The sequence below is a fragment of the Pristiophorus japonicus genome, chromosome 9, assembly GCF_044704955.1.
Source record: "Pristiophorus japonicus isolate sPriJap1 chromosome 9, sPriJap1.hap1, whole genome shotgun sequence".
Classification (NCBI taxonomy): Eukaryota; Metazoa; Chordata; class Chondrichthyes; family Pristiophoridae; genus Pristiophorus; species Pristiophorus japonicus.
In genome coordinates this window covers 133,883,973-133,902,971 of record NC_091985.1, presented here as the reverse complement: position 1 = coordinate 133,902,971, position 18,999 = coordinate 133,883,973, and the positions used below count along the sequence as shown (strand labels likewise).

Sequence of the window (18,999 nt, the reverse complement as noted above, 5' to 3'; positions counted from 1 at the left end):
CTATCCATTGTGATGGGTAAATATGTCGACTATATCCTGGAGTTTAGCCTCTGAATGTGCACAGTTGCAGGCGGCGTCCGTGTACTGTAGCTCGACAACAAAGGTTGGGGTGGTCTTGGACCTGGCCTTGAGACGGTGAAGGTTGAACAGATTTCCACCGATTCTGTAGTTTAGTTCCACTCCAGCATGGAGCTTGTTGACAGTGAGGTGGAGCATGGCAGCGAGGAAGGTTAAGAAGAGGGTTGGGGCGATGACACCGGTCCGGACGTGGATTTGGTCTGTAATGGATCCGTTGGTAAGGATCATGGCCTGCATGTCATCGTGGAGCAGGCGGAGGATGTTGACGAACTTTTGAGGGCATCCGAAACGGAGGAGGACGCTCCATAGACACTCGAAGTTGACCGTGTCAAAGGCCTTTGTAAGGTCAAAGCATGGGCCTTACTCTAAACATCCATAAGACAAAGGTCCTCCACCAGCTTGTCCTCGCTGCACAGCATTGCCCCCCCCCCCCCAGTCATCAAGATCCACGGCACGCCTCTGGATTACGTGGATCATTTCCCATACCTCGTGAGCCTCTTATCAACAAGAGCAAATATTGACGACGAGATTCAACACCGCCTCCAGTGCGCCAGTGCAGCCTTCGGCCGCCTGAGGAAAAGAATGTTCAAAGACCAGATCCTCAAATCTGCCACCAAGCTTATGGTCTACAGGGCTGTAGTAATACCCGCCCTCCTGTATGGCTCAGAGACATGGACCATGTACAGTACACACCTCAAGCCGCTGGAGAAATACCACCAACGATGTCTCCGCAAGATCCTACAAATCCCCTGGGAGGACAGACGCACCAACATTAGCGCCCTGAACCAGGCCAACATCCCCAGCATCAAAGTACTGACCACACTTGATCAGCTCCGCTGGGCAGGCCACATAGTTCGCATGCCAGAGACTCCCAAAGCAAGCGCTCTACTCTGAACTCCTTCATGGCAAATGAGCCAAAGGTGGGCAGAGGAAACGTTACAAGGACACCCTCAAAGCCTCCCTAATAATGTGCAACATCCCCACTGATACCTGGGAGTCACTGGCCAAAAACCGTCCGAAGTGGAGGAAGTGCATCCGGGAGGGCGCTGAGTACCTAGAATCTCATCGCCGAGAGCATGCAAAAATCAAGGGCAGGCAGCGGAAAGAACGTGCGGCAAACCAGTCCCACCCTCTCTTACCCTCAACGACTATCTGTCCCACCTGTGGCAGGGACTGTGGTTCTCGTATTGGACTGTTCAGCAAGAGAATAAATCATTTCTGTTCATTACTGGCATTTGATTCAGCTACAAAGGGCTTGTAGTTTGGATCTATTCATTGCAAAGTGTCTCATCAAAATAAAATCAGATATTCAGATATGATTGGCAGCATATATTACCCATGCTTCATACTGAAGGTGAAACTACTTTATGGCATGAATATGGCCAGAAAAAATGGAAATCTGAACATCTGCAATTTGGAATGGTAACTCTGTATGTGATGCACTCGAGCAGCTTTGGTCTCATTTCACTAAGCTGCCATTCAAGGAAACAGGGTCAGAGATGAAATACAGAGATGAAAGAGGTACACCAGGTGCAAAATTCTAAGAAAAAGATTTGCCATTCTGAATTAATACTACTTTTTAAAGAGTGGAAGCAAGTCTTCCTCGATTCCAAGGGACCACCTATGATGATGATGATTGTGATGGGTCAGTGCCCATTCGGTTACTACCCACTGTGATGGGTCAGTGCCCATTCGATTACTAGCCACTGTGGTGGGTCAGTGCCCATTCGGTTACTACCCACTGTGGTGGGTCAGTGCCCATTTGATTACTACCCACTGTGATGGGTCAGTGCCCATTCGATTACTACCCACTGTGGTGGGTCAGTGCCCATTTGATTACTACCCACTGTGATGGGTCAGTGCCCATTCGATTGCTACCCACTGTGGTGGGTCAGTGCCCATTCGATTACTACCCACTGTGGTGGGTCAGTGCCCATTTGATTACTACCCACTGTGATGGGTCAGTGCCCATTTGATTACTACCCACTGTGGTGGGTCAGTGCCCATTTGATTACTACCCACTGTGGTGGGTCAGTGCCCATTTGATTACTACCCACTGTGATGGGTCAGTGCCCATTCGATTACTACCAAAGCTGCTCGAGTGCATCACATACAGAGTTACCATTCCAAATTGCAGATGTTCAGATTTCCATTTTTTCTGGCCATATTCATGCCATAAAGTAGTTTCACTTTCAGTATGAAGCATGGGTAATATATGCTGCCAATCATATCTGAATATCTGATTTTATTTTGGTGAGACACTTTGCAATGAGTAGATCCAAACTACAAGCCCTTTGTAGCTGAATCAAATGCCAGTAATGACCAGAAATGATTTATTCTCTTGCGCATGTAGAAAATGTATATTTAAAGTTTATGTAGTATTAATTCAGAATGGCAAATCTTTTTCTTAGAATTTTGCACCTGGTATACCTCTTTCATCTCTGTATTTCATCTCTGGCCCTGTTTCCTTGAATGGCAGCTTAGTGAAATGCTACTGATCTGGTCATGTATTATTCTTTTTGTAACTAAATGCCTCATCATGGTCTTCTGAAGTTGTTTTATGTTTATCTATCATCGTTTTGCCTTTAACAGTGGTTACTCTATATAATAAGATGCTGATAACATTATCAAGCAATTTTCACATCACATCAGCCTGTTAGTACATAATAGCTTCCTTGCTTGATGGCGTGTATATGACAGCTAATAATGGACTGATTTAATTTTATCAAGCTCTGATGGTTGATTTATGCTCATTCTTTCAGTGGTATTTGCATTCTTGATAAATATTCTTTTTCTGTCTTATCAGACTGTCACTGAATTTGTCTGCTGTTTGGGCTACACAGTATAACTTGCAGGGTGGACATAGCTATGTGTGGTTACTTGCTTTCAAATCCACCTATAGCCTCACCCCTCCCTATCTCTGTAACCTCCTCCAGCCTTGCACTCCTCCGAAAGATTGCTGAACTCCTCCAATACTGGCCTCTTGTGCAACCCCGACTTTCATCGTCCGCCACTGGCAGCCAAATCTAGGCCCAAAGCTCTGGAATTCCCTCCCGATAACTCTCCGCGCATCTCTCCTACTTTTAAGACACTCCTTGAAACCTACCTCTTTGACCAAGCTTTTGGTCCTAATATCTCCTTTTTTTGATTAATGCTCCTGTGAAATCCCATGGGACATTTTACTACATTAAAGATGCTGTATAAATGCAAGTTGTCGTCGATACTGGCATCTTGACGGAATGGGAAAAGTGCCAGAAAGAAACCTTTCTGTTTATGATTGAATATGCATAGTAAAATATATTTTTCCCCTTAACTCTATCAATTTTATACTGAAACAGTAACATTAATTGATGGCATACTGTCTTTGTTTAATAAATTATAAATATTATTTATGCAAAATATTTCTTCCCAGGATTGAATACCATGCTGTCAGCTGTGCTTTTGATACAACAGCTATTACCACAGTATGGGTCGCATGATACATTACACACATCATTCTTCCATTGCAATCTGAAAGCCACACAGCCAGTTCCCCCAACTTGCTTCAGGAAAAATTGCTTGTAGTCTTTAATTCCCTCCTGAACATCTTTGCCTCTCTATCTTTCTCACCTTTTTAAGGCACTACTTAAAATCTACCTGTTTGACCAAACATTTGGCCACCTGCCCGAAAACCTCCTTCTGGGGCTCGGTGTCATTCTGTCAGTGAAATGCCTTGGGATGTTTTACTGCATTAAAGGCACTCTATAAATGTAATTTGTTGTGCTTGACATCAAAGACAATTGTTCAGGGACTCCTTGGATACCTGGCTGCAGGTATACCACATCAATATGGAACCCATGAGCCCCTGCCCTTTTCCTCTGAAGGTACCGCCTCTTGTTGCTGTGTAGATCTATGGACACTGGCAACAACCTGACTCCTTGCCCTAATGGCCTTTCTTCCCTTGTGCAATTCAAAATGTGGAGGACACCAGCCAAGCTTGATCTCACCTTCTCTCAGCATCCACTTTTGAGGGAGTGGCTGGGTGGGTTATTGATGGAAACCAACCTGCCAGAATTGTCTGGGACAGTCTCTTGGAATGGGAACACGAATCTCGCGGGCACAGCTGCTAGCAGCCTGGGAGAACGTTGCCCTTTAACTTCCTTGTGGTAATGAGGTCAGGTTGTTAATACAGCCTGGGTCTGTTTTCTATGCACTTCACCACTCACCCACTCACCCAAAACCAGGCCAGAGTTAAAATCGGGAGCCTTCAGCAGTAAGCAATTGATGCACCTTCAAATATCAACAACTAAATAATAAGAAATCTTTACGGCTTCAAAAAAAAATCAGTTCCAAGCACCACTGAGAAGAATTGAATGACCTTAAGGTGGGAGCTTAATTGAACCCAGAAGTATTCAATTTGCTTTAACCACAGCATGTTGCACTTCAAAGTCAAGCTTCAGTTACTGTTGCTGGAGAGATGATTTTAAGAAGAGTGGAAGAAAATATCAATAATATTTAATTGAAACAGTGTTTTGTTTCGCAGAAATGCATATGACTGGATGAAAGATTAGATACCTGCGGGGCGAGAGAGAGTTCTATAATACTTTTCTCACTTTGAGCATTAGATTCGATCTTGCTGTTTTGCTAATAGTTTTGTATCGTGCAGTCTCTAACATTGGCCCTTATTGTCCCCATTCTAACACAGTTGGCAGTGCCGTGATGATTTCCTGTCCTCCCCATCTGGCAGGCTACCTCCGAGTGCCAATTTGGCACATGCACCTTGCGCACACTGCGCCCATTATCACCTAAAATTTGAATGAGGCTCCCACCTGAAACAGTGGGATTCCTTGGACGTCCGAGCAAGAGGCTCCTTGGAAAACGGCGGCCGGTGTGAATGGGACCATAAATGCAGCACTCGTCCTTTTGGGCTGCTGTCGCCTTGTTTCCTATCGGGCAGAGCAACTTAAAATCTCCTGCTATTTTTGGAGTGAATTAGTGAACATGTTTCACCAGAGCTTGTGGTATAATAATGTTGAGTCTGCTATACCATGTGGGGTCACAATTTAGATGCAAGGTTTAACAAGATTTGGTCCAGATTCATTGCAGCTCTCCTGTGGCAATTCGAGAACTCCTAGTTATGCTGCCTATGAATAACAAAGGGGAATAAAAGTGAACGGAAAAGGTTTCTGGCCTCGTTTATTGATTGGATGATATTTGAAGTGACGGTTGACATTTTCTGCCAAGCATGTGACTTTGATAGTGATTGGCAGTGTCTTGGGCGTACCATGCTTTAATGCAGCATGTGTGTTGTGTGTATGTGTGGATGATTGAGTGCTGCTATTATTTACTGATTTGCTCATGAGGGAGAAATATTGATGGCATTCTCTGTGTGTTGTGTTTTATAAAACTAAGATGACACATACTGTAGAAATTGGATCACTTGCTAAAACTGAGTGAAGGGCTTGTGGGCGGGGAACCTCCTTGTTTACCGTTTTATCATGTGTAATTTAGAATGGGAAGGCCCTAATAAACCACATTTGAAGTGGTTTCCATGTATTCTACTTCAGTCTATCAACATCCATCTTGTACAAAGCTGTATGCTCCACAGTACGTTGATGTTATACATTCTGTTGTCCCTCCATCCCAGTGATAGACCACACCCAACCTCTGCAGTATGTAGAGTTTGACATGGAGTTGAGACCAAAAGGAGCAAGGTTTCATTTTTAAGAGAATCACATTTTTTGTTTGTTTTGTTTTTAATTTAGTGACTTTGCAGCAATATTTGTGGACTATTTAGATATATCTAGAATAATTTAAAACCCTTTACATTTGTACACACTTAGGCCCCAAGTTTCCACATGATTTGCTCCTGATTTTTAGGAACAACTGGTGTAGAACGGAGTATCTTAGAAATCGGAATTTTCGTCATTTAGTTTGCTCCAGTTCTAGTCAGTTAGAACAGTTTCACTTTGGAACAGAATTTTTTTTTCAAAAGGGGGCGTGTCCGGCCACTTGCGCCTGTTTTCAAAGTTTCATCAGTGAAAACTTACTCCAAACTAACTTAGAATGGAGTAAGTGAAGATTTTTGTACGCTCGAAAAAACCTTGTCTACACTTTAGAAAATCAGGCGTAGGTTACAAATCAGGCGTAGGGAATGGGGGTGGGGGAGGTTTAAAGGGAAGTTTACAAACATTAAACACTTCAGTTTTACAAATAAAGAGCCATCATCAATAATAAATGATAAATACATCAATAAATCAACCAATAAATCAATCAAAAAATTAATAAGAAATAATTTTTTTTTAAATCAATAAATAAAACATTTTCTACTTACCGACTGCAGCACCGGGAGCCCTCCAACAGCGTGCTGGGATGCCCCCCCTCCCCCAGTGTGTCTCTGTCAATGTCTCTATCTCTCTATCTGTCTGTGTGTGTCTCTCATTCTCTGTCTGTCAGTGTCTCTGTTTCTGACAGCGAGGAGGGTAGAGGGAGAGAGGGAGGAGCAGAGGGAGGGCTGGGGGAGGGATGGGGGGAGAAGAGATGGGGGGGAAGGAGATTGAAGGGGGAGGAAAGGAGGAGGGGGGGAGGAAAGGAGAAGGGGGAGGGAGGCTGAACGGGCCGGGCCCGAGACTTCGGCAGGGCCCGTCCCCAGCACCAGATTTACAGGTAGGTGGCGTTGGGTCGGGTCGGGGGGAGCGTGGGTTGGGGGGGTGGTGGGAGGGAGGTTGGTTCGGATTGGGTCGGGGGGAGGGAGGGAGGGAGAGGGAGATCAGGTCGGGGGGAGGGAGCTCAGGTCGGATCCAGTCCGGAGGTGGGGGGGGCGGGTGGAGCGGGGGTCGGTGTCGGGTCCGGTCCGGGGGCGGGGGCGGGGGGAGCGGGAGTCGGGTCGGGGTCGGTGTCGGGTCTGGTCCGGAGGCGGGCGGGGGGGAGCGGGAGTCGGGTCGGGTCCAGTCGGGGGGGGGGAGGGGGGAGCGGGAGTCGGGTCGGGTCCAGTCTGGGGGGGGGGGGGGGTGGCGGGAGCGGGAGTCGGGTCAGGTCCAGTCGGGGGGGGAGAGCGGGAGTCGGGTCCGGTCCAGGGGCGGGGAAGTGGGAGTCAGGTCGGTGTCGGGTCCGGTCCGGAGGCGGGAAGCGGGAGTCGAGTCGGGTCGGGAGGAAGCAGGAGCTGGCCATGGTAGGAGCCTTATTCACGCAGTCCCAGTGAGGCCATTCGGCCAGGGCTAGGGGCTGCGTGCTTCGGCCCCTCCCACACAGTTTTGGGCACCTGGAGCTACTGCACATGCGCGCCCATTGTAGCACGCATGTGCAGAGGTCCCGGCACTGTTTTCAGCGCAGGGACCTGGCTCCGCCCCCTACAGCTTGTGCTGCGCTGCGCCGAGGGCCAGAGGACCTGCAGGGAGGTGGAGAATCTGGAGGGTTTTTTTGTGGCGCGAAAAACGGGTGTCCAGGTCGGGACTGAGCCGTTCTAGGCGCGGCTCGAAACTTGGGCCCTTCCTGTCTACAAAATGATAGTTCTTGTTGACCCATATCTGTTTGCTATTACAAATTTCTTAAGTCCACATGAATAAAGGAAGCTGCTTCTGTAAACTTGTCATTGTGTAGTTACATCCTCCCACCAATGGTGGCACCGTAATACCTGACTTGTCTTTCTGTCTGCTCTGCAGCCGATGCTCCAATTCTCTGCATCCCAAATTACCATTAGTTTAGCTATTTAACTATAAGGTAATAAGGTGTATAAAGGATCATTTTCAAATTCACTTCCTTGTAATTTCAATGTCCTGGCTGCAATGTTCCTTCTAATTTCTTTCCTTGCGCAGTCCCTTTAATGGTCTGCGTGGCCCATTCAAATTCTTTGCACAAGTGCGGTTCCTTCCATGTAGAAGCTGATGTGTGGCCGCACAACTTAGTGGGAGTATTGGTCGGCTGATGGTGAGGGGTGGAAGGATCCTGATTCCAAGTGCCAACCAGTCCACACCGTCCCCTGTTATATATGCAAGCACTCTAGTAATAATTCCACGAGGTAGAGTATTGTACTTGAACTGTTGTGATCTTAGTCCATTTATTGTAGCTCCCTGAGTGAGGACACAATGAGGTGAGCTCCCTTTTATACTTGGTTACCTGCAGTGTGCAGGTGACCCTTAGGTCTCCACCAGTAGCACCCTCTGGTGGTACAGGTATGGTGTATACAGTGTGAAGATACATTCCGTGGTTTAATGTTACAGTACATACATTATACATACACAACTACGCTCCCCCCTAAGTCTTGTGCCACTGCCTTTTGCACTGTGTGCTCTGGCCCTTGACTTGAGTGCCCAAAGCCCTTGCACTTTGTCTTTGCTTGGGAATGGTGCTCTCCCTGTAGACCTCCAAGTCCTTATTGCCATGACATTGGGAAATGGACAGTTGGAGGTTGTGGTGAGGGTTGTGTGGGTTCGAGGTGTGGTCCATATGTGTCCATGGCTGCATACATCCATTCCACCCCCCCCCCCCCGCCCCATGCATAGACCATGTGTGTGGCTCAACATCTGCATTGGCGTACATGTTCAGCGAATGAAGAATAGGATTGGTTGTCTCGCTGTTTTTGGGTTCAGCAGTAATGGAACAAGTACATTTTACAGGTAAGGTACATACGTGGTATTACAGTCTTGCCCCTGGGGTGTGGGTGTAGGTGGGTGAGAATGCCTGTTAGTGGTGGGCAGAGCCACAGGAATGTGAGGCCTCCCTGTCCTCCTTTGAGGCCTGCAGGGTCTCCCTGCTGCCCTTCAGCGGTGGTGGGAGTGTAGTCATCCCAGATCCTGTCGGGAGGGCTGGAGGGTGCTGGCCTCTTGCTCCCGGTGTTGGCCCTTGTGGCCAGGTGGGTAGGGCCAATCTGGGGCAGGTTGCCAGTGGTGGTGCCTGTGCCGTCCATTGATCACTGGCCCTGCAGTGGGTATGCTCCCACTGTGTGTGTGTGGCCACCCTCCCTGGGGCATCACATTGGTCCCGGAGGAGCAGGCTACGTGATCGGGTAGCCCGCTGGACCTGGGTGCCTCCCATAGGAGGTTGCCCTTGGCTTTGTCAGCGTGCATGTAGAACCCAGCATCACATCTAATTTCATCATTAGCATTCATGATACATTGGCTCTGACCACAATCAGCCGACTCGACATTGTTATTTGTCTTTACACTTTCACATTTGTCAATTACATCACTTTCCTGTGTACTATCAGCATCTCTGTGCAAGGTTACATTTATATACTTGCAGTGTTGATTACATTTTACATTAGTGTCACCAGCATCGATGTTCAACGGTAAATTTATATACTTGCATTTGTTAATTACATCTCTTACATTAGTATCACCAGCATCGCTGTACAAAGAGTGGAATTGTCCCTTTAATTGTGCTGGGTTGCCGGTCTCCTTTCAGAGGGCCTTGAAATCTTTACCCCAATCCGGTTTGCTGCTCGGCATCACGTGTTGCTCTCTCAAAGCTGCCCCTCGTGGTCTGGTCGCAGCCATCTTGATTTCAAGTGCTTCACCTCGTGGTGCAGGCGCCATCTTCTTTCTCTCCACGAGGTAGGCTACGGTGATCCTTTTCTCCCCCGGTTCTACCACGGAAGCCAGGAATTTACCATCTGCGCCGATCTTCTTCCCTCGGAGTCCTGCCACCGGAGTCCGGAAGGTGAGGTCTGGTCGTTTGGGTTGGATCATCTCGCCGTTGGGTTGTGCGGTCTGTGTCGTCCCCACGCAGTCGAGTTGGACCATAGGATTTTCAGGTGCTGTGATGGATCCAAATTTGGGGCTGCATAGGACGTTGATTGCCGGGGCCTGGAGGTTTTCCCAGCTCCAATAGATTTGGATTTGTTTCATCCATCTTCCCAGCAGCATTGGACCATCGCCAGCAACGATCCACAAAGGTAGCTTGTGCATCACACCGCCATGGGACACCTGGACATCCATGCTGCCAACGACTGGGATGGTGTCTTTTGTGTAAGTGAGCAGCTTCACCTGGATTGGGAGCATTTTGTGTCGTTCGGCGGGATTGTCCCAGAGTTTTTCGAAGGCCGTCATCAGCGATTGGCTCGCCCCTGTGACGACCTCCATCGAGACTGGAACACCGTTGATTTCTACTTCCAATTTCCACGGGGCACTCTCGGTGGAGCAGGTATACACTCCGTTCACCTCTTCCAGGGGCTGAGCTACTTCATAGACTCTTTCTTCGTCTTCATCAGTGCTGGAGCCCGGGTGATCGACCAACTCTTCAGCCACTCGGCGAGTAAAGTTTCTTCTGCACTTTCGCTGGAGATGAGCTTTAGTATTACAGTCTTTGCAAGTATAGTCTCTGTATCGGCACTGGTGGGCCCTGTGATGTCCTCCATAGCGCCAGCATGGGGCTAGCCGGTTGGCCCCATGTGGCAGACACAGGGTTGCAGGACTCTGGGTAGCAGCCTTGCCTTTGAAAGGCACCATTTGGTTCATTGTACTTGTCGGGTTAGAGTCTTTGGGGTGAATCATAGAAACATAGAAAATAGGTGCAGGAGTAGGCCATTCGGCCCTTCGAGCCTGCACCACCGTTCAATAAGATCATGGCTGATCATTCACCTCAGTACCCCTTTCCTGCTTTCTCTCCATACCCTTTGATCCCTTTAGCCATAAAGGCCATATCTAACTCCCTCTTGAATATATCCAATGAACTGGCATCAACAACTCTCTGCGGTAAGGAATTCCACAGGTTAACAACTCTCTGAGTGAAGAAGTTTCTCATCTCAGTCCTAAATGGCTTACCCTTTATCCTTAGACTATGTCCCCTGGTTCTGATCTTCCCCAACATCGGGAACCTTCTTCCTGCATCTAACCTGTCCAGTCCCGTCAGAATTTTATATGTTTCTATGAGATCCCCTATCATCCTTCTAAACTCCAGTGAATACAGTTGATCCAGTCTCTCCTCATATGTCAGTCCTGCCATCCCAGGAATCAGTCTAGTGAAACTTCGCTGCACTCCCTCAATAGCAAGAACGTCCTTCCTCAGATTAGGAGACCAAAACTGAACACAATATTCCAGGTGAGGCCTCAATAAGGCCCTGTACAACAGCAGTAAGACCTTCTTGCTCCTGTACTCAAATCATCATCCTCTTGGAATCGCAGGCCGAAAGCAGTGATGGGTTCGGTCCAAGTCAGCATGGATTTATGAAAGGGAAATCCTGCTTGACAAATCTTCGAGAATTTTTTGAAGATGTAACTAGTAGAGTGGACAAGGGAGAACCAGTGGATGTGGTGTATTTGGACTTTCAAAACGCTTTTGACAACGTCCCGCACAAGAGATTGGTGTCAAAAATTAAAGCACATGGTATTGAGGGTAATGTACTGATGTGGATAGAGTACTGATTGGCAGACAGGAAACAGAGAGTCAGGATAAATGAGTCCTTTTCAGAATGGCGGGCAGTGACTAGTGGGGTGCCGCAGGGCTCAGTGCTGGGACCCCAGCTATTTACAATATACATTAATGATTTAGATGAAGGAATTGAGTGTAATATCTCCAAGTTTGCAGATGACACTAAGCTGGGTGGCAGTGTGAGTTGTGAGGAGGATGCTTAGAGGCTGCAGGGTGACTTGGACAAGTTAGGTGAGTGGGCAAACACATGGCAGATGCAGTATAATGTGAATAAATGTGAGGTTATCCACTTTGGTGGCAAAAACACGAAGGCAGAATATTATCTGAATGGCGGCAGATTAGGAAAAGGGGAGGTGCAACGAGACCTGGGTGTTATGGTACATCAGTCATTGAAAGTTGGCATGCAGGTATAGAAGGCGGTGAAGAAGGCAAATGGTATGTTGGCCTTCATAGCTAGGGGATTTGAGTATCGGAGCAGGGAGGTCTTACTGCAGTTGTACAGGGCCTTAGTGTGGCCTCACCTGGAATATTGTGTTCAGTTTTGGTCTCCTAATCTGAGGAAGGACGTTCTTGCTATTGAGGGAATCAGCGAAGGTTCACCAGACTGATTCCTGGGATGGCTGGACTGTCATATGAGGAGAGATTGGATCGACTGAGCCTGTATTCACTGGAGTTTAGAAGGATGAGAGGAGATCTCCTAGAAACATATAAAATTCTGACGGGACTGGACAGGTTAGATGTAGGACGAATGTTCCCGATGTTGGGGAAGTCCAGAACCAGGGGACATAGTCTAAGGATAAGGGGTAAGCCATTTAGGACTGCGATGAGAAAATTCTTCACTCAGAGAGTTGTTAACCTGTAGAATTCCTTACCACAGAGAGTTGTTGATGCCAGTTCATTGGATATATTCAAGAGGGAGTTAGATATGGCCCTTATGGCTAAAGGGATCAAGGGGTATGGAGAGAAAGCAAGAAAGGGGTACTGAGGTGAATGATCAGCCATGATCTTATTGAATGGTGGTGCAGGCTCGAAGGGCCGAATGATCTGCTCCTGCACCTATTTTCTATGTTTCTATGATTGTCTGGCTCAATTTAATTGCCTTCTGCAAGGTGACCGTAGTGTCTGCAGAGAGCAGCTTGTGGAGGAGGCCCTCGTGGCCTATTCCAATAACGAAGAGGTCCCTCAGTGCTTCGGTGAGGTGGTCGCCAAAATCACACGGTGCAATCAATTGTATCAGGTCTGCAGCATATTTTGCAATTTCTTGGCCTTCAGGCCACCGGTGGGTGTAGAACCAGTGTCTGGCTGTGAGGATGCTCTTTAGGTTTGAACTGTTCCTATATTACTGTTACGAGCTCCATGTACGTTTTGGTTGTCGTCTTCATTGGGGCTAGCAGGTCCCTGACGAGGCCATGGACAGTGGGCCCACAACTGCTGAGCACGATGGCTCTGAGCTTATCAGCCAGCGAGGTCGGTGTGATTCCAGCCAGGTCGTTCGCGATGAAAACGTGTTCGAGCCTTTCCACAAAGGCATCCCAATCTTCCCCATCAGCGAATTGTTGAAAGTTGCTTAGGTTAGCCATGTTGCGCGTGAAAATTCGTAATCTCGTCGGCAGTTGTTATATATGCAAGCACTATAGTAATGATTCCACGAGGTAGGGTATTGTACTTGAACTGTTGTGATCTTAGTCCATTTATTGTCGCTCTCTAAGTGAGAACACAATGAGGTGAGTTCCCTTTTATACTTGGTTACCTGCAGTGTGCAGGTGACCCTTAGTTCTCCACCAATAGCTCCCTCTGGATGTACAGGTATGGTGTATACAGTGTGAAGATACATTCTGTGGTCTAATGTTACAGTACATACATTATACATACACAACATCCCCCATCCTCAAAAATGTGGTGCACCCATTCTACTTTACTAGCACCTACCAGCCAGAGAGAAAATGAGAGTTGTGGTCAGAAGTCAATGTTCAAGCCAGGGGGCTGTAAAGTGCGTATTAGAAAGAGGAGGTGCTTTACCACGCGCTTGTGTTGAACTTCATTGGAGCAGTGTAGAAGGGCAAGGATACAGTGTCAGTGTCTCGGTAATCTCCACCCATATCCTAGTGCTGGATAAATCCACAGCACAAGACTGCTTATACTTTGGATATAAATGAGCACTAAACTGTTTCAGTCACACTAGTGCAGCAGGGGGGATGCTCTGCCGAGGATTGTTGATGCAGTGTAGAGGTAGCTTTCTCTATTTGATGGTACTACACCTGAATTAGGCAAGACATAGTCGACGTATTTACTGGGGTATACGAAAGCATGGGCCTTGTGCTAAACATCCGTAAGACAAAAGTCCTCCACCAGCCTGTCCTCGCCACACAGCACTGCTCCCCAGTCATCAAGATCCACGGCACAGCCCTGGACAACGTGGACCATTTCCCATACCTCGGGAGCCTTTTATCAACAAAAGCAGACATTGATGAAGAGAATTCAACACCACCTCCAGTGCCGCCAGCGCAGCCTTCGGCCGCCTGAGGAAAAGAGTGTTCGAAGACCAGGCCCTCAAATTTACCACAAAGCTCATGGTTTACAGGGCTGTAGTAATACCCGCTCTCCTGTATGGCTCAGAGACATGGACCATGTACAGTAGGTGCCTCAAGTCGCTGGAGAAATACCACCAGCGATGTCTCCGCAAGATCCTGCAAATCCCCAACATCAGTGTCCTCGTCCAGGCCAACATCCCCAGCATTGAAGCACTGACCACACTCAATTAACTCTGCTGAGCAGGCCACATTGTCCGCATGTCGGACACGAGACTCTCAAAGCAAGCGCTCTACTTGGAACTCCTTCGTGGCAAACGAGCCAAAGGTGGACAGAGGAAACGTTACAAGGACACTCTCAAAGCCTCCCTAATAAAGTGCAACATCCCCACCGACACCTGGGAGTCCCGAGCCAAAGACCACCCTAAGTGGAGGAAGTGCATTCGGGAGGGCACTGAGCGCCTCGAGTCTCATCGCCGAGAGCATGCAGAAGACAAACGCAGGCAGAAAGAACATGCGGCAAACTTGTTCCACCCTCCCTTACCTCAACGACTGTCTGTCCCACCTTGGCAGGGACTGTGGCTCTCATATTGGACTGTTCAGCCACCTAAGGACTGATTTTTAGAGTGGAAGCAAGTCTTCCTCAATTCCGAGGGACTGCCGATGATGATGATGATGATGATGACCTGACTTCGAAATGTTCAGCACCAGCATCGAATGCCCAAAGTGGACAAGTGTTTCAGTTCCCCACCGCTCACTTTGACCTCTCAAATTCAAGAAAAGGATCTATAAATTAGTGAGCTATCTTAATGTATGTTATTGAATGGCAGAGCAGGCTCAAGGGGCCATATGGCCTACTTCTGTTCCTATTTCTTATGTTCTTATAATGTTAATGTGGAGGGCAGCTGATGAGGTAAGCAATCACTGGTTGTTTTCTTTGCAATAGAGGAAACTGAGGGGAGATTTAATTGCGGTATATAAAATTATGATGGGCCCAGTTGGAGTGGATAGGAAGGACCCTAACCCTTTAACAGAGAGGTCAATAACCAGGGGGCATAGATTTAAAATAATGGATAGAAGGATTAGAGGGGAGTTGAAGAGAACCTTTTTCACCCAGAGGGTGGTGGGGGTCTGGAACTCACTGCATGAAAGGGTGGTAGAAGCAGAAACCTTCATTGCATTTAAAAAAGTACTTTGATATGCGCTTGAGGTGCCGTAACCTGCAGGTCTACGGACCAAGAGTTGGAAAGTGGGATTAGGCTGGATAGCTCTTTTGCAGCTTGCACAGACATGATGGGCTGAATGGCCTCCTTCTGTGCCATAAGTTTCGATGATTCTATGAACTCTGTGGCAGTTAATATTGTCATTAGAAAACTGTCAATTAAATGACAAAAGAGCTATCTTAAATCTCTCCGCAATTAAATTATTATGATCATTGCTGATAAAGAAGTGCATTTGATACATTTTCTGTACGTTCTCTCTCAATGAAAATCATTGGTTTCTTGTCATCGAACAAACACAGCAGACTCTACACACTTAACAAAAGCCTTTGCTTTATTGCTTATACCTCTTATACTCATTGCATTACACATAATCTAAGTAACAAGAACATTTCAACAACACACTGGTGTATTTTACTGGGGGAAGTAGTATAAAGGGTCGAAGTGGAGTGAGGTCGAAGATCAGCCATAATGTTATTGAATGGTGGAGTAGGCTTGAGGGGCCATATGGCCTACTTATGCTTTGATGTCTTGTGTGCATTATGCATTCCCCACATTAACACTAACCCTAGAAAGTCAGGGTTGATTGTATTCAAAGGGAACGGGTCATCTGGTATGCAATGGGGATATTATTGTTTCTTCAAACTTGCATGAAAGCTTTGTTAAAAAATGCATGTTAAAATGAAAGTAAATAGCCCTATCTGCATACTGTGTGGGCATAATTACAGAATAAATATTGTCCTGACTTGATCTTTCTCCCGTGAGCATTCAGATAAAGCACAGATGTCCATGTAACTAGTGGTAGAAGATATCAGAAAACTTTTTTAAAATCCTGAGATTTGTTAATTTTGTGCTTTTACTGCAGGCATAGTTCCAATGCAAAGTTTAAAACATGTCCAGCTCTGCGATGTGTCGAAACTACTTACTCATAATTCACACTCTAATTTCAGAACCTGACAGAAAAATCATTTTATTCCAGTAAAGCGTGCTCGACTCCACTGCCTCTGATTTTGTGCCTCATAATGGTCTTGCGCCCTTGCAGTGGAAGGTTGGGCCTTTTGCCACTTGACATTTAACACATTTAACAACATCAAATGTAGTACACACGAGCAAGCTGGCAGGTCAGCTAATTCAAAGTCCACACGCTGGTATTATCACAAATAAAGTGATAATTCTCTCTCTGCAACCTTTCTGGCAGGAGTTAGCCATTTGCAGGAAGAATGAGCCAACTTTATCTAGACGGGAAAGGAAGAACTTGCAATTGTACAAGTGTCTTTCATGTCCTCAGGACATTCCAACACGCTTCACAGCCTCGGAATTCATTCTGTAGTGTAGCCGCTGTTGCAATGTTGGACATGCAAAGTATGGGTCTGTGAGGGAATTTACAGATTATGCATTGAAAATACATGCATTGTGACTGTGTTTGACTACTAAGTCATGTGTGCATTTTGTAAAGTTCTGTCCCCTCAGTACAGATTCACACGAGGCATGTAGTGAAGTCAAGGTCACTCTGGACCTGCACCTTTATTTCACAGCTCTGGAATGCTGCACTTGCCTGAGACCTGTCCTTATATACCTGTCTCTTGCAAGTGCACCCCTGGTGGTAAGGTATGCTGGTGGTTACAGGTCATATCTTATTACAGTCATGTATAGCATGTTAGGATACAGTTATATATAATAATGTAAGATACATGACATGACCCTCCCCCAAGGTCTTAGTGTCTTTATAGGTTCAGTCTCTCAGGTGGTCTACGCTCTCACGTGGAACGTCTGAGTTGTGGTTCAGTTGTTTGCCTTGGTATCTGTTTTTCTTTGGGTGTGATTGCTGGTATCTCGCCTGGGCTGTCTGTTTCGATTGGTGTGATTGTTGTTGACTCGCCTGGGCTGTCTGTTGGGATTGCCCATTCCTCAGGTTGTTCCCTCTGTCTGTCCACCAGGTGTGGTGCGAGTTCCACATTGTAGTCTGCCAGTTGGTTCCGCAGTGTTGTTGGTAAATCTGCTTTTGACTTGGTCTACATGCCTCCGGCAGGTTTTGCCATTGTCCATTTGTACTACCAGTAGCCTGTTTCCTGCCTTGCCCATTACTGTCCCTGCAAGCCATTTGGGACCCCTGCCATAGTTTAGTACAAACACTTAGTCCCCTATCTCATTCCATCTCCCCCTCGAATTTCTGTCATGGTACTCAGTCAGCTTACGGCGCTTTGCCTCAACGATTTCATGCATGTCTGGGAGGATTAATGAGAGCCTTGTTTTTAAAGTCCTTTTCATCAACAGTTGCGCGGGGGGGATCCCAGTCAGTGAGTGCGAACGAGATCTGTATGCCAGCAACAGTCGCGACAGGCAACCCTGCAGCGTAGGACCTTGGATTGTAAGCATGCCTTGTTTAATGATTTGCACTGCTCTTTCCACCTGGCCGTTGGAGGCTGGCTTGAACGGTGCCATTTTGACGTGATTTATGCCGTGGTCAATTATAAAGACTTGGCATTCTGCGCTGGTGAAGCACGGACCATTGTCACTGACCAATATGTCAGGGATTCCGTGTGTTGCAAACATAGTTGCGAGGCTCTCTACAGTGGTGGAGGTTGTGCTCGAGTTTAAAATGCTGCATTCGATCCACTTTGAAAATGCATCTACAACTACGAGGAACATTTTGCCCATGAATGGGCCCGCATAGTCTACGTGCACCCGCGACCACGGTTTGGTAGGCCAGGGCCAGGGACTCAGTGGAGCCTCCCTGGGGGCATTGCTGAGTTGGGCACAAATGGTGCACCTTCGGACGCAGAGCTCCAGGTCCGTGTGAATACCAGGCCACCAGACGTGGGATCTGGCTATGGCCTTCAGGAGAACGATCCTCGGGTGCTCGCAGTGGAGTACCCGGCCAAATGCCTCTCTGCCTCACAGAGGCATGACTACTCGGCTGCCCCACATCGGGCAGTCTGCTTGTAGTAATGGCTCATGCATGCGCCTGTGAAAGGGTTTTAATTTCTTGGGGCAGGCATCGCGAGCCTCTGCCCAGTCACCGGTTAGGACACATCTTTTTACTCAGGATAACGTGGGGTCGCTGGTTGTCCAGGTTCTGATTTGGCGAGCCATCATGGGCGAACCTGTGGACTCAAAGGCATTGATTGCCATGACTATCTCACAGTCCTGTTCGTCAGACCCTTCCGTGGTCGCCAGGGGTAACCTGCTGAGCGCGCGGCACAGTTGTCTGTGCCCGGTTTGTGCCTTATGGTATAGTCGTAGGATGCCAGCATGAGTGCCCACCATTGAATTTGCGCCGAGGTGTTGGCGTTTATTGCCTTGCTCTCGGATAGGAGGGACGTGAGGGGCTTGTGGTCGGTTTCTAACGCGAACTTGGCCCCGAAAAGGTATTGGTGCATCTTTTTGACACCATACACGCATACGAGCGCCTCCTTCTCTACCATTCCGTACCCGCGCTCTGCCCGCGAAAGTGACCTGGAGGCATAAGCTATGGGTTGTAATTTGCCTGCACTATTGACATGTTGCAAAATGCACCCGACCCCATACGCTGATGCATCGCATGTGAGAACTAGCTTTTTACCTGGGTCAAAGAAAGTCAAAACACTGTTGGAACACAGAAGGTTGCGTGCCTTATTGAAGGCGGGTTCCTGGGCGTCCCCCCCAAAACCAATCGCACCCCTTTCTGAGTAGCACGTAGAGAGGCTCCAGCAGCGTGCTTAAGATCTGCATAAAGTTCCCAAATTAATTGAGTAGCCCGAGAAAGGCACGCAGTTCTGAGACATTCCGGGGCCTGGGTGCCGGCGAATTGCTTTTGTTTTGGACTCTGTTGGGTGGATTCCATCAGC

General features: G+C 47.5%; 1 protein-coding gene across 3 annotated transcripts in view; it reads left to right on the top strand.

Moving 5' to 3' along the window:
• plcb1 (phospholipase C beta 1) overlaps positions 1-18,999 on the top strand; it is a 1,109,102-nt gene that overhangs the window by 187,533 nt on the left and 902,570 nt on the right. The window lies entirely within an intron of this gene.